The sequence below is a fragment of the Anopheles coluzzii genome, chromosome 2 (assembly GCF_943734685.1).
Source record: "Anopheles coluzzii chromosome 2, AcolN3, whole genome shotgun sequence".
NCBI classification, from domain to species: domain Eukaryota; kingdom Metazoa; phylum Arthropoda; class Insecta; order Diptera; family Culicidae; genus Anopheles; species Anopheles coluzzii.
In genome coordinates, this window is record NC_064670.1 from 109,003,766 (window position 1) to 109,019,703 (window position 15,938).

General features: G+C 43.4%; 1 protein-coding gene across 2 annotated transcripts in view; it reads right to left on the minus strand.

The window, feature by feature from the left end:
* LOC120949160 (box A-binding factor) overlaps window positions 1-15,938 on the minus strand; it is a 64,096-nt gene that overhangs the window by 47,736 nt on the left and 422 nt on the right. For both annotated transcript variants that reach the window (XM_040366231.2, XM_040366229.2), the window contains exon 2: window positions 13,348-14,630. The gene's annotated coding sequence lies outside the window, so the exon portion shown is untranslated. The remainder of the gene's footprint in view (window positions 1-13,347; window positions 14,631-15,938) is intronic.

Below are 15,938 nucleotides of genomic sequence, written 5' to 3' on the forward strand. Positions count from 1 at the left end.
CGTGCACTGGACCGACAGAAAGCACGCATCTAGCACTATCTCCGAGCGTTGGATCAGCGTTCCGGCTGCACGATCCTGCCCCTGCCATCGCTACTCGCTCGAACGTCACCAAGGTGCGAAAGTTTGCTGAGCGGGCGCGTGTGCTGCCGCTTCCGCCTTGTACCCTTATGATCATGCTTCGGTGCGTTATAGGTTGCGCGAAACGGACAATCGACTTAAAAGGGCAAGGAAGAACGGTCGGCCGGATACAGCGATCGCCCAGAAGCCACCGATTATGCTGAACCGGCTGACGGGGCGTCAACTGCGTGCTAAAGGCATTACCAAGTACGATGCGGAGATGTTGCTGGCCCAGCAAAGATCATACGGCTCTAGTGCGATAACTATATTGTCGTTCGTACCGGTCGCTTCGGTACTAAGACGCGCTTGAAGAGGAAATTAGCATGAGCAGCATCGATAAAGTGCGTTAGCGGAACTCAGTTCGGACCCTGTATTGACGAAACATTTGAAGGAATTAGCAACGGAATGCCATCAGTGTGTAATAATGATCATAATACAACATCCTGTCACAACTAAAAGACCGCGCATGTCATAAGAAGACGAAATAAATCTCTAAAAATGAAATAAATCTCAATCACTGACTCTAACCACACTGCTTAAATCAAAAAGGAAGTTCTAGTCCCACCCGCGGTGTTCCTATTTCAACCAGTTTTTGTTGGAACTGTATTCACTCATTTCCATTTTCTTCGCTCAAGAGTGTCAAATGCCATCACACCCCTGTGAACGGAAGCAGCTAACAAATTCTACCGGGAAGTACAACACTCCGACATGCGCAACAGACGACATGCTGCGCGCTATGCGCAAGCAGCAGCTCCGCTCGATCGACGACCATCATCATCAACATGGTGTGTGGGACCCACATGGTGGACACTGCCGCGTTCTCTGGCGTTCAGCCGAGAGAGAGAGAGAGATACAGAAAACGATAAAAAAGTTAATTATGTATAATTATGTTTTTATATCTTGTGTTTACCAGCATGGATCGCACGGACGGATCGCGGTGAAGCTTGCGTATTTGCTCGTGCGTTAATTTGTATAAAAATCCTCCCATCCGCACCACGGTTGACTCTTCTGCCTCTCGGCACGAATTTTCTGGTGACTTAATTTTGAGCTGCCAAAAATGCATAATTTATTAAATGCAAATTGCCGAAGACTTAATTACTGCAACAAACCGAATTTTACAACCGTCGGCAGAGGAGAGGTTCAAATTGCTTCACGCTTCAGGACGATTCAATATGTCCACATGGTAATATTGAAGCAAAAATATTTCTTTCTGCCATTTACTTTATCATTTTTGATATGTTTAAAATTATTACTTTTTATACTTTTCACAGCAGGAGGATACAAAAATATATGCTCCACAACTATAATTAAACCAGCACGATGCACACATACGCTTCGTTATACTGTTTGCGTTGAGATAAACCGGATTGAAGAAAATGCACATTCTAATCTGTGCAGTGCACGATTCCAGAAGCATAAATGATGCATTTACACACCACCTCCACGCCTTTTCCTTTCCTTTCGTACGTGAGACACCGGTGTGTGCCGGACTCTGCGCCGTCGTGATTGATCGTTTGAATTAATAGGGCCTCTCCCCTGTTCCTGGGCCGCAAAACAAAAACAAAAAACCCCACTTGCCATGACGAAAAACCGTCCGAAGGTACCGATAATAATGGGATAATTATTGGAAGGCAAAACGCTCGCTCGATCTGCCCGCTGGCTGGTGCAAACGATTTACATTTCCCATCATCGCATGGCCCCGGCACCGACCGGCCGGGATCGATTGCCAACCGAGAAATGGCTGAGTTGCCACCATCACCAAACGCACAAACGCACACACTGGCAACGGCAGACAAACGAGCCGAACAAGTTTAAAGCCCGTCTAGTGACATTTTATAGGGCTCCGATTAATATCCTGTACCTTGCGGCGGGTACCTCCTCCTCCTCCTCCTGCTGTTGTAATAATTACTCCCTTGGGTCCCTTCGCCGTCTTCTTCCGTTGTTAAAAATGAGCGTTGTATGCCGCGATCGTAATATTGATTGTTGTTGCCCGTTTTATTGTTGCAGCGCAGGAGATGATATTCTTCCCCCTTCCCATTATTATGATATTTTGTATGGTTCGTTCCTTTTTTTTATGAGCATTGCATAATGAGATACCATAAAACGGTTGCCACCCGAGAGCGCTGTAGCTCTTGCTTTTTTTTAGTGCATGTTTCAAAGAAAAGTGAAAGAAAAACTCGTTTGTAAAGAGCGATTTTCAAAAGGACCAGATAACGCGCGTTGATGATCGTCGTCGTCGTTTCGGAAGGATTATTGGGGATGGATTTTTAAATATTAATTAACAACAGTGTGTGTGTGTCTCTGTCTGCGGTTAATCATTTGCCGGCTGTAAATTGATTGTGAGCTCTTTTGTTGACCCCACTGTGCCCAAGCGGAATGTGTGTTTATACAGTGCATGACACAAATATGTAATCGGTTGCTTTTAAGAAAATTAATGAGAATATTATAATGAAATTTGTGTAATTTTGAAAACTTCATGTGCTGCGAGTAACTTATTAAATAATGATGTTTAAATTATTTAACTATTATTTAGCTTTTTGTCAAGTAAGATTAAGCCCCATTTTATAATTTAGACAAAGTATTTTTATTAACAGAAAAAAAATGGAATACAAATCAATTTTGAGATGCATCATTGTTGGCGCAAACAATTCTCAAAATTCTGAAATCTAATTTGGCGAGATGCGACTGTAATTTTGATATGAAAAATACAACACGAATGATAAATATTGTTTCCCAGAAAAAGAAAGTTTTGTTCTTGAAAAATAGCATGTGTGTATAGTTATTTTATGCACTGTATGAATACGTTTCGCTTGGGAGGAACGGCAAACTAAACCAAATTTAAAATAGCTATTCTGGAGCTACTTTCAACTGATATTTTGAATAAAATGTTATAATAAATTTTGATTTAAAGAACGATTTGTGAGTTAAACAAACCGAATCGCCCAAAAGCTGAAATACTAGCCTTTACTAATTTATGAAATTTTGTCGTAAAAAAATGCAAAATATTACTTTAAAAATAAAATAAAAATAACCATCAGACGCTGCCTCGTGTGGAATTTTATCATTTGTTCCCAAAACATATTACGTTGCATTATCGAAGAAAAGCATGACTTTCCTACACCACTCACACTAATCAATAAATAAAAAGTATGAGAAATCGAAAAACTACCGCAGCCATCCCGAGCACAAACGAATGGAACGGCATACAACGAAAGTGACTCACTGCTGCTGCTCACTGGGGGAAACGCCACCGAGGTACGCATGATGCCAATGATGTACCAGGGGCCAGCTAATGAACTCATAAAAATCTTCACGTCGCCACACACAGCGGCGCCGAAAGATGCTGCTCTAGGCCGGGCAAACGGAAAACGGGAGAGGCAAGAGGAAACCGAAGCAGCCGAAACACGACGGATCATAAAACAATCGTAACTATTCTCCCGGGGTACTTTGCTAAAGCCGGCTCAACGGCCGGGAACACAGGAGGGAGGTGAAAAGTGTCAGCAGGAAGGGTGACGACGCTGCTGGCCCGACCACCGTGTGTTTTCATCATCCGGATGCAGCAGCAGAAGCAGCAGCAGAAGCCACTCTTACACTTTTATCTGAATTTCAAGAAAAGGCGCACATCATCTTGTGTGTTGTGTGCCAAAGGAAGGGAGAGTGAGAGAGAGAGAGAAGCGAATGGAGTTAGTGTGCCCCTGGTAAGGTTTCGCGAAAGCACCAAACAAAATGAAAATCGAATCTAAAGGATCATCACGGAGAAGATTGCTCGATTTCGTCTGAATACGAAATCAGTATCAGGAACTGTTTTTTTTTTTTTTGTATTATTCTGTTTAACCTCTTCAAGGAGTTTGGCAGACGAAAGCGGGAAAATAAAATTGATTTCTATTTTTTTTTTTAGCTTTATTCCAATCTCTTGGTACGGTCGAATAAAATATGGACTGTCAATCGGGACCCCGGGAGTGATTGCACTTTTTTTTTTTATTTTGTTAAGTAGCTGGAGGGAAGTTTTAGTACATGAAATTGATTTCGTCTCCTTTATATACCATTTTCCCCATTTTCAAAATGTACAATTTCATTAAGCGTATATAAAGATTAAACTTATACTTTTTAATAAAAACATCTGCACCAGGGGAGTATTTTACTGTTAAATGGACTCTAATTAATTCCATAAAAAAATGTGTGCCAACAACACTCTTCATCCTAACTCAGCACTAACACCGACTCCACCAGAAGAGACTATACTACACACAAAACGCATATGGTGAAATTCGTGAGATTTATGCTTTCCCTAACCCTAATCGAACAATACATTCTTAACCCCAAAAGCTTATGGAAAATGCTTCTCCAAAGGCTTACGTGCCATCATATTTCCTACTGTCTTACAATGCTTTTCCCCCCTTGCGCTCTTCTTTTGGCATTGAACGTAACGACGGAATGCAAACAGCAGCATAAGTTTACGGCATAATGCAACGGGTATTGCACCATTGAAGGTTGTGAGTCGGAGAGGAATTTCGGAATCCGATCGTTTGGCGACAAAATTTTGAGAATGTTTAATTTATTAGCTACCGCAATAATGGGCCTAGAGACGCCTGCAGATCGTCCTGTTCTAGTGAACAATACAGGGTTTTCCATGTCAGTTTCGAATGTAAACATTGTTCTTCACCGCATGCAATATGTTTTTCAACAGCTGTCAAATGGTGCATTTGCTTCAAAATGAAATTCCACTTTCAATACATGATTTTCAAACAGATAACAAAGAACTGTCCAACTCAATCTAGCTTGAGTGGTGTTGCAAAATCATGCTGCAAAAAATAAAAATTATGTTGATGGAAATGAAATGTAAGATCGATGTGGAACAACATTTTGCATGCGGTGAATAACAATGTTTGCATTCGAAACTGACTCGGAAAACCCTGTAAATAAAATAAACATGAGCAAAAAAAAAGGTTTTGCTGACTTGGCCAAATATGTTGTGCTTGGTTGAGCTGGGCTAGTAAAATTGTTTGACTCATTGCACTCATGAATGTAATGCATTTAGTGCCGCAGTGTAATGTATTTATACGGTTCGAACAGTTTTCGAACAGTGCGGCTATATTGGAACGCTGTGAAAAATCGTTCCACACACACACCCTCACTATTGAAACGATACGTCATCTTTCCTATACAATCTAACGGCAACAACAAAACCCCCCCGCATGTGTAAGTTATGATGCACTACTACTCCCTGTTCTGGGCAAAGTAAACGGAACGTTTTAAAAGAGCTGCCGTCGTGTGTTATAATGCGTCATCTTCTATTTTTTTTAGGCAGTAGCATTGCCCGACCAACCGAGCAGGAAATGAAGAATCATCCTACATTATTTGATTGAAAAGTGACCGTGTGATGATTTGGAACTCTTCCAGCAGATATCGCCCGACGTGCCAGAAAACGGTGATGTTTTATTTATCTGTTTTTAGCAACACATGGGCCCCTCCACTTGGAGGCGACGGTGTATTTATTAGATTTTTGTTATGCTAATTTTAGTTGTTAGAATCATATTGAACCCGTTTAATACCTAATTCTGAAATAATCACGATCCATTTTAAGCGACAATGCTTGTACATTTGCTGCACACGAGAGCTGGACGATCGCATACGTAAGAGGCTTTTGCAAAACTGTACAGGCTGTTGTTAAAACGCCGACCGATGACGACATTTTACGGTGGGTCGCGAAAAGCAAGCTCCTTCCCAGCCGGTGGTGTGACTCATTTCGCATTCCCGATTGGATGATCGGAAACAATGACAACAGCAGCGTCGAGAAAAAAGAAGTCAATAAAACAGGTTCGTTGCAGCTAAACTGTCTCCGGTCAAAGCCTTGCGACCCAATGCGATCAATAAATCAGTGAAAGGTTTGGTGTAAGCAGATTTTACGGTCGACTCTATAAGGGATTGGCTGCTTCAAGCTGGTTTCTTCTTACATAAAACTATGAAAAAAGTATAAATTTATTAAAATTTTTATGTTTAAATATTATTTTATGACACTAATTCAAATAAATAACAAAATCGAGGAAAAATAATACATTAAAATTATAGTTGCTTTCCACCAGTTTCTAGATAATATTATTAGGAGAAAGTCTTTACTTTTAGGGTAATATGCGATACTAGACCCGCCGTTGTAGTCTGTAAAACTTCAATAATAACTCTAAAGACGTCTGTTCTGATTGATGGTTTTATTGCAACTAACTAATCCTTAACTACGTTCATAGACTACTGTGAACTGTGTTCAATCTACAACGATTGCTAGATTACAACACCCCCTCTCAATCGCTGACTCCAATTTTGCTTCTGAGATATTCAAATAGGTTTGCATCCAAAGCTTTCGTTAATATATCCGCTTGCTGTTCAGTAGTACTTATCGGTTCAATCTTAACATTACCAGCAGCAACATGGTCTTTAATGAAATGATGTTTAATATCCAAGTGCTTTATCCTTTTGGATTCAGCATTCTTAGCCAGACCAATACAGCCACGGTTGTCTTCGTATATAATAACTGGATCCGATGGTGTTTTGCATTGCAAATCTTCCAAAATACCAGCCAACCAGATTCCTTCGGAAACAGCAGCACTTAGCGCTACATATTCAGACTCACTTGATGACAAGGAGACTGTTGACTGCTTCCGGCTTGCCCAAGATACTGTTGAACCATATACCTTAAACAAGAAACCAGTTACGGATTTGCGATCTTCTGCATCGGACGCCCAGTCAGCATCGACATATCCTTCGAGTGATCTACTTTCTGGATTTTTCTTATAGTGAAGTCCCATAGTAGCGGTTCCTTTAAGGTATCTCATGATACGCTTAAGAGTTTGCCAATGATCTTCCGTTGGTGATTGTTGAAATCGTCCCATGTAAGCTACGGGATAGCACAAATCAGGTCGCACACATAGCATTTGATACATCAAACTGCCTAGCGACTCTCGATATGGCTGTGCAGTATGATTTCCTTTTCGACTCAACTGAAGTCCTTTCTCCATCGGGGTCTTCGCTGGATTACATTCCGACATTCCAAATTTTTCTAAAATTTTGTTTGCAGCTGCCTCCTGTGACAGCTTCAGTTCGCCACGATTTCGGTTGTACTCCATTCGCATTCCCAGGAAAAACTTCGTTTGCCCACAATCGGTCATTTCAAATTCATCTGTGAGCCGCCGTTTCAGTCTCTCCATCGTTCGAATATTTCGTCCAACAATCAGAAGATCGTCGACATAAAGCACCAGATAAATTTCATCACCTTTTTCAGTTGAAACGTACAGACAGTAGTCCCGGTTTGATCTACGGAACCCAAACTTCAACAATGACGAATTGAAGCGGTCATTCCAGCATCGTGGAGCTTGTTTTAGACCATAAAGCGATTTTCTAAGTTTGCACACGATACCTGGTCTAGCCCTCACGCCTTGGGGCACTTCCATGTACAGGTCCTCCTTTAACACTCCGTGTAAGAAAGCCGTTTTGACGTCCATTTGGTGTACGTGTAAGCCACGATGGACGGCAACAGCTAGTACTACTCTAACTGTCGACAGCCTAGCAACGGGTGCAAATGTGTCTTCAAAGTCAATCCGGGGCTGTTGTAGAAACCCTTTGACTACAAGTCGTGCCTTATACCGGACCTGTTGTCCGGTTTCATCCTCCTTCAGCCGGAACACCCACTTTGTTTTTAGCGGTTTCACACCGGCTGGACACACCGTCAGCTTCCACACATCGTTGACCTTCATGGAGTTTAGTTCATCTTGTACCGCTTGGTACCATCGGTCACGATCCTCACGAGCATTAATGTCGTTATACATTTCTGAAACGTCTGAAGAAAACGGAGGGCCAACAGCACAAGCACTGAATCCGGTAATATAGTCAAGGAACTTACCGGGAAATCGGCGCTCCCGTTCGCTGCGCCTCCTAGACTGTTCGCCACTAGGGCCGGAAGACAAGTCCAGATCTAGATGCGAAGGGAGCGCGGTATCGTCTGCTTCCGCTGCATCTTCATCATCATTACACGATTGGACACCATCGCAGTCAAGTGATTCAGTTGAAGAGTTTTCCCCATATTGCTCGTCTGGATCTTCTTCTTCCGGATGTACATTAACGGCATCCTCGATCACTTCTTCCTCGATTACTTCTTCCCCCTCTTGCTCGTAGGTTAGCGGTACAATTAATTTTCCGTTATTTTGTGTATCATTCGTCCATGGAAAATATGTTTCGTTAAACTTCACATCACGAGCAATAACGATTTGTTTAGAATCCTTGTCCCATAGCCGATAGCCGTTTGGTGCATATCCGACCATGAATAACTGTCGACTTTTTGCATCAAGCTTCTTTCTTTGTTGATTCGGCACCCATGCAAATGCTTGACATCCAAAGACACGAGCCTTTTCCAGACTTGGCTTTCTTCCATACCATAGTTCAGCAGGCGTAACGTTCTTTGATATCGCAGACGTTGGACTTCGATTTAAGATGAACACAGCTGCTAGCACAGCTTCACTCCACAATGACTTGGGCGCATTCGATCCAATTAACATAGTACGTACCTTTTCGATAAGAGTTCGGTTGAACCGTTCCGCGACCCCGTTCTGTTGCGGTGAGTAGGCTACTGTTGGCTCCACCTGAATTCCCATCGCCTTGTAGTACTTTTGTTGATTATTCGAAAAATACTCACGTCCCTGGTCTACAGTGAGTTTTGAAATTTTCGTACCAAACATCGCAGTCGCCATTGCTGAAAATTCTTTGAATTTTTCAAAGACCTCCGATTTCTTTCGAAGCAAATACACCACAGCAAAATGGGACTGATCGTCTATGAACGAGACGAAGTAGCGATGACCTTCCCACGATGGCGTGTCCATCGGTCCACATACGTCAGAGTGGATACGTTCCAACGGTCGGGTTGCCCTGTCTCTGGCACCATTGAACGGCTCCCGACAGTGTCTACCCAAGACACACACGTCACAAAACTTGAGCTTTTCTGGTTTGAAGCGCACACCCAGAGCAAGGTCTTCACGTATCATAGTAGACATGGCACCTTCACTGATGTGACCGAGACGACGGTGCCAAAGATCAGCATACTCCACTTCTGCTATACTTGCATTAGCCCGTTCAATTTTCAATTCGATAGCGTACAGATTTCCTCGCTGTTTTCCAGTTGCAATTATTTTTCCATTGATTTTCATTATCACTTGCGTTTCTTGAAATATTACATCCACACCAGCCTTCGTAAGCTTTTTCACAGACATGAGGTTTTCTCTTAAAGTCGGCACATACAGAACGTTTTCAGCACTCATCAGAACGCCATGGTTGCTCATTCCGTTAATAACGCCGCTTTCTTTGGCCACGAGAGATTCCCCATTCTTCGCTACATCGATGAAAACTGGCTGTTTCAAGTTTTCCACGGTTGTAAAAAACTTTTTTGAATTTACCATGTGGTCACTAGCTCCTGAATCCAGCAGGAATTGAAGCTGATCACCGGTTTGTACCCTACGTCCGATTCCATCCGCCATGAACACAACTTGTCTTGATTCACTGGCAACGTTGGCTTTCGTTTTAATTCGACAGTCCTTTTTCATATGCCCTTTCTTTCCACAGTTGTGACATTTTCCGTTGAATTTTTCAAAACCGTTCCTATTTCGATTTTTTCCAGCAAATGCAGTAGGCTTCTCCTCAGAATTTTCGATTCTATCCAAGCGCTTGCATTCATCGCCTAGCAACCGGGTCTTCATTAATTCATACGTTAATTGTGATTCAGGAAGGTTTTCTAATGCCGTCATCAGGGGATCATAGGACTCCGGAAGCGTTAAACTCAAAGCCGAACAGACGTTACTTTCTTCAAGTTTTGATCCGGCCACTCGAAGCTGCCGAACCAGATCCTCAAATTGTTGAAGGTGGGCGCGCAACGATGTCCCTTCCTTCAACTTCAGACGAGCGATCTGGTTCCTTAAGACCATTTGCCTTCCCGAGGATTTCTTGGCGAATGTATTCTCTAGTGCTTCCCACATTTCCTTCGTAGTGGATTTTTCTCGAATACATCCCAAGTATTCGTCAGAAATAAAGCTCACCAGTAGAGACATTGCCTTCGCGTCCATTTCCTCAAACTTGGTCACTTCACTGGCCACTGATGGAACGTCCTTTACCACTGCGTCCCATACTTTCGACGCTTTCAAAAACACTTCGACCCGAAATTTCCAGGTGTCGTAGCCTGTTCCGGAAAACTGCGGTATTCCGTGAACCGCCACTTCTTTGTGCTTGTCGCCCATAACCTAAAGACGTCTGTTCTGATTGATGGTTTTATTGCAACTAACTAATCCTTAACTACGTTCATAGACTACTGTGAACTGTGTTCAATCTACAACGATTGCTAGATTACAACAAACTCTCTTTATATTACAATACAACATTGACCAAAATATTTAATTATTTTGAGTTATAGAATTGGGTTGTATCTAAATAAATTTGGCACTCAAGGCTTATAGCTGAAAGAAGCTGAAGCCTTGGACTTAAAATGCTATTGTTCAAGACTTTACAATCGAATATAAACTATTAACACAGTCAAATAATCCCAAAAAAACAGTCCTCCAAAAGTTTTTGAGAAAATAAAATTCAACAATGCATACAACATGTATTAATTTCACTGAAATATACAGAACGATGCATGGAGATCTCCTCCTCAGCCAAAGATCATAAATTAACAATACCAAAACGATCGAATCGAAGTAATGCTTGGACGCAACGCTTCCCCAGTGACGCAAAAGCTTGGACATGGAAAACCGCCATCCTACGTGTGTGGATTTGCTGGACGTTTGCGATCGGGTATCAAACATACCCGAGCCGATCACCATTGCCGGCGCAAATCGTGAGATCAATTCCCACCAAAACGCCACCAACGAAAAAAAAAACGGGTTCCGTTCGCGGGAGAATCTCCTAATAGCAGTGCGTCTGACGCAAACTATCACCCGAAAGCAAACAGTTAAAAAGCGTAAGCATGTGCACAAAAGCATAACCAGCAGTGGAAAGAACGGAAGATAACAAACAAGCGTTTATGCTTCTGCTTGGCGCGATTCGACCACCACCATACACTACCATCATCCGTTGGTGACCGTGTTGCGCCCCACCGAGGCAAACTGGCTACATTCCGAGACGGGAGCAAATTAACCCCCCTCCCTCCACCGTCTTCTTCCCACTTCTTTCGCCCTCATTCGTCCTTATGTGCTTCGACTGTTTTCGTCTGCGATCGTGAAACAATCGATCGCGCAGCAACAACAACAAAAAGGAAAAGGGCGTCAATACACCGTTTATCAATGCAATGCCGGGGGAAACCCATACACGCACAAAAGACGTTCCCTTTAACACACCCCTATCACACGGCTGTTGCGGCGCTCTGCGCATAAACCTTCGCATACTGGCCTGAAAGAGCGAAACGAAAGGAGAAAAGTTAATACGCCGTCGTTTTTATTATTATTGTCATTATTATTAATCGGCCCTATCGTACCTGGCGGGGCAACCGGCAGCGTCTGCAAGGATGCGAGATAAGAGGCAGTACCGATGACAGGCGGCGTATGATTATGGGGGAAGCATAGGGGTGTACCCCGACGGTGCGAAGGGATGAAAAATTTGCATCGAAAGCATTTACCGGACGGTTACATTGCCGGTTCAGCGTCACTACTTTGTACGCGGTCCACCGAGAAGGGACCGGCGTGACGGCATAGTGTGTGAATGAGAAATCTGTTGCAATCGTTCGTGAAGGGCAAAGTTGTGCAAAACTGTGTGTTGTGCCTTTTCTTTGTAAATAACATGGTAAAATAGAGACCACAGATCTCTTATATGCATTAGACTAAGAAAATTGTCCTAAACCACTCAGTGTAGTCTGTAGTTTTTTAAACACACTGGTCTTTAACTCCTTTTTGCTTACTTGTTATTTTTCGTTGACCTTCTTAAGGGGTTCGTTTGGTGTAAAACGATAAACCGATGCAAAAGGATTGCCGGACACTATGTTCTGGCACACGTTTAGGATAAGCGTGTAAACGGAATAAGGCTATCTAATGAATGTCACGCTGGCTCCAGTAGGTCTAAAGTCTGTCGAAGTTCTTTTCCCAATTGGAACTGTCTTCCCGTAGCAAACACATTATGGTTTGCATCCAGCATTGGAGTAATACTATGTCCATTATTATCATACATATATAGAAGGCTGATATGACCATGTCATGATATTTGCACCAAGAAGCAGGAGAAGTAACCTAAAATATGAAAATAAAATTTAGAAATATTTGAAACATGGTGCATGGATTAGAAAATGGTCTTTACAGAGGATTACAATTCCTCAGTGTAGAGAAAACTGTGCTGTGGAATTAAAATTGCACCGAAAAACGACGCTTTTGAGCCGAGGAATGTCGCTGACTGAGTTTAATGACCGTGTGTTCTGTTCAAGTGCTGAGTTATGTCCCAATAGTGCGCATTTTACTGTTGTATGTTAGTTTTTGGAGTAAAACATTGTTTAAATTTCACTATTGTCCACTGATCGTCAAATAAATATATAAACAAATAAGAAAATATATAAACAGATCAATATTGTAACTGTAGAAGTATCTAGAATAACAAAATAACTAAAAGGAATGCTAACAGTCAGTCTGTGTAACATGATATCTAATACAAACAGTCAGCAAATAGAAAACAACCAATAAGAAAGTTTAAATGAAAGAGAAACATGATTTTAAGAAGATAAGATCAAACAGTCTTTAAGTCTTTGATTCCACTTAAATCAAACAAAGTCTGGACAGTCGGCAACCGAAAGAGTTAATAATTTTGAGGTTTACTGCTTTATTTAAATTTTTTATCACAATATGGATTATCGTACACCAAACGGGAGGATGTTCAATTCCCCAACTATCTGGTTTATAAACCATATTAAATTAATAAATCAAATGTATTTCTTTGTGATTCTTAAGGTCTAAAGCGACCTTAAGAAGGAAATGGCTGTTTTTTCGCGCATTAGCATCTGATATTTGTACATTAGATCAGACAAATTCTAATGTCAATTGCCTACAGATAATAGGAATGATTTAACAGAGGACATCTCAAAATCAAGAAACATTTTAAATAAACATTGCCACCACATGGCGTCATAACGCGAGCATGTTTTTCTTTCCCTGGAAAGTAAATCATTATTTTATCCATGCCCCATCTCTGAGAACCCTACATTTACATCATCGTCATATTTCTCACCTTTCTTTTCACGGTGTTTTTGTGTTTAATATTTCGCTTCGTACGTCTCTCTGTTCGTATGTGTTTATCTTCTCTCCCAACAATCCAACCGGGGGTCGTCTTCGCAATGACCGTCCGTCCGTCAACGGTGTCGCGCGTTCTTTCTTTCCAAATGATTCCACTACGCTCTACGCTTCCCTTCCCTCCCCGGGGCCGGGGGCTTAAAACAACAAAAAAGGATACGCGAGCAAATTCTCACGGTCTCCTGCTTGCTCCGTCTCCTCCGCCTTCTTCACCACCCGGGCACATGGGTGGCACACTGCAGCGTACGCAGCAGCGTTACAGCACTTTGCGCTTCTCAGCCGACAGTATTCGAACACTTCTCCGCTCTTCCTTCCCTGCTGGTACGCAAAACGTGCACCCGGGAAACGTGCATTCACGCTGCTACAGCTACTGCTCTGCTCTGTTAGCCCTTTTTGCAGGCACATGTGTGCACAAACACACAAACGCATAGACACACACACTACACTCACGCACACAGCATCGCCAGGCAGGGATGCAACGCGGCAAGCAAACCACAAAGCCACGGTACGGCAGAAAAACGCGCGCGCATACCCTTCGCTTTCACTTCCACACCGCCCGCCAGCCGCCGTTCGCTTCGCGTTGGCGTTATCTGCCGTTTCCAAACAACCGAGAAAGCACACACCAAAAAAAACCTCCCCGCACACACTCACACTTACACTGGCACGGCTCGCGAAAGCACGTCGGAATGGCGCCACACACGCACGGCGCAGCAGCACACGGAAAACAGCGCGCACGCACGCACACACACTCGCGAGCACACGGAACAAGGGCGCGCGAACACACACACACACGGCACGCACTCACGCACGCACGCGCACTAACCACGCACCACGGCGGAAGAAAAGGGCGCTCACTGCGCTCCGGCCTTTCTGTCCACCCTTTTCGGGGTCCACCAAACCAGGGGGGGGGGGGGGGAGATTGATGCTGCTGCTTCCCGTTGCCTTCCCAAGCTCCCACCACCCGCTACGGCCGCTACGTCTTTTTTCCCCCTTTTGTCGTTCGGCGATAAACGCGCTCTACACTTTGGCTTCCGTTTCAGTTCAGCTCGCGCGGTTTCCAATTTTCTTTAAAAAGATGCTTCCATCAAAGTACCGTACCGGATGTAGCATTCGGTCGACACCATTCACCTACTCGTCGTGCGATACATTTCCGTTCACATCGCACATTATGCTGCCCAGCCTCTGCATACTGTTGTGCATTGGGTCGGTTACATCAATAGCCTAAACAAACAGGGGAACGAAAGAAAATGGGGGAGAAAAAAGCATTAAAATACATTTCAATGGTTGAACCGTCATAGTCGCGCTTTGCACAACAAATAATTCACGCACGCTGTGTGGGGAGAGAGGGAGAGAGCGAGCGAGAGAGACGCGTGTATGTGAGTGCGTCCCTTAAGGGGGCTTTAACCGGACAAATGGAAAGGGTTTAATTTTGCACCAACACACACCAACAAGAGCACACGCACCGCGAGGTATGCACACGCGCGTTCTTCAGGTAATACACAGGCAAAGAAGCTTCATCAATTATGGTTCATCAATTCTGTTCCCCCCCCCCCTGCTGTAGTTCCGTCCCGTCCCTTTTTCCCAAGAACCAATTAAAGTGATCTTATCGCATCTAATCTTGGGCCAAACAAATGGTGCTTATCTTTCGATCAAGGAAATCGGTATGAAACATTTGTTTCCTTTTTTTTTTGGGAAGAGATTAATGCCTTCTTTCTTCCATTTTCTTTCAAAGCGCAATTGAGCTCTTCTTTGCGGGCTAAGATTTGCTTCTGCTTTTTCCTACACCCCTTGCTACTAGATGTAAAGTAAACACGGACACAACCCGTTTCATCTATTCAACGCCACGCGCGAGATTGCAGCTGCAATTCACCCGTGTATTGGGGGGGAAAGAAGGTATTTTTATCATATGCTGCCCATCATTTTCCACCCTGGAAAATGTACCCATTTTTCACAGCGCCCAGATGGTGGACACCACCCTTTCCCGCTGGCGGACGGGCTATTTTACTGCACCGGGCAAACAACACTCAGCCACCCACCCCATGATGCAGGGGACTGTTCAAACACGCACATACACACATACACACATCCCAAAAGGCAGGAGAAAGATTTTGTTGATCCCGTACCAGTCGCGCGACCGTCGTGTTGACTTTTGCGATGGATTCGCTTTTGTGTGTGTGAGTTTTTTTTGTCTTTTTCTTTCTTTTTTCGCACTATTCTTGCGTTCTCTTTTTACTGCAAAACAGGCGCAACTTTTAAAATTACACGGGTAAACTTTTTTCTTGTTGTTTGTGCGGTACTTTCTCACCCATTTCGCACATCATCACCACACCACCACTGTGTTTCTTTACTACGCAACGCGCTTCCCACCCTCACACACTCTTCTCACTCCCTCTCTCTTTCACTCTTTTCCCCTCTTGCTCGCTCCCTTCCCTTTCGAGCCATTCACTTTGTTGCGGGGCTGTGCTGGCACTGGCCTAAGGAAAACATTTTCATCCTGCTGGCAATACTCCCTCTATTCACGCAACTCCC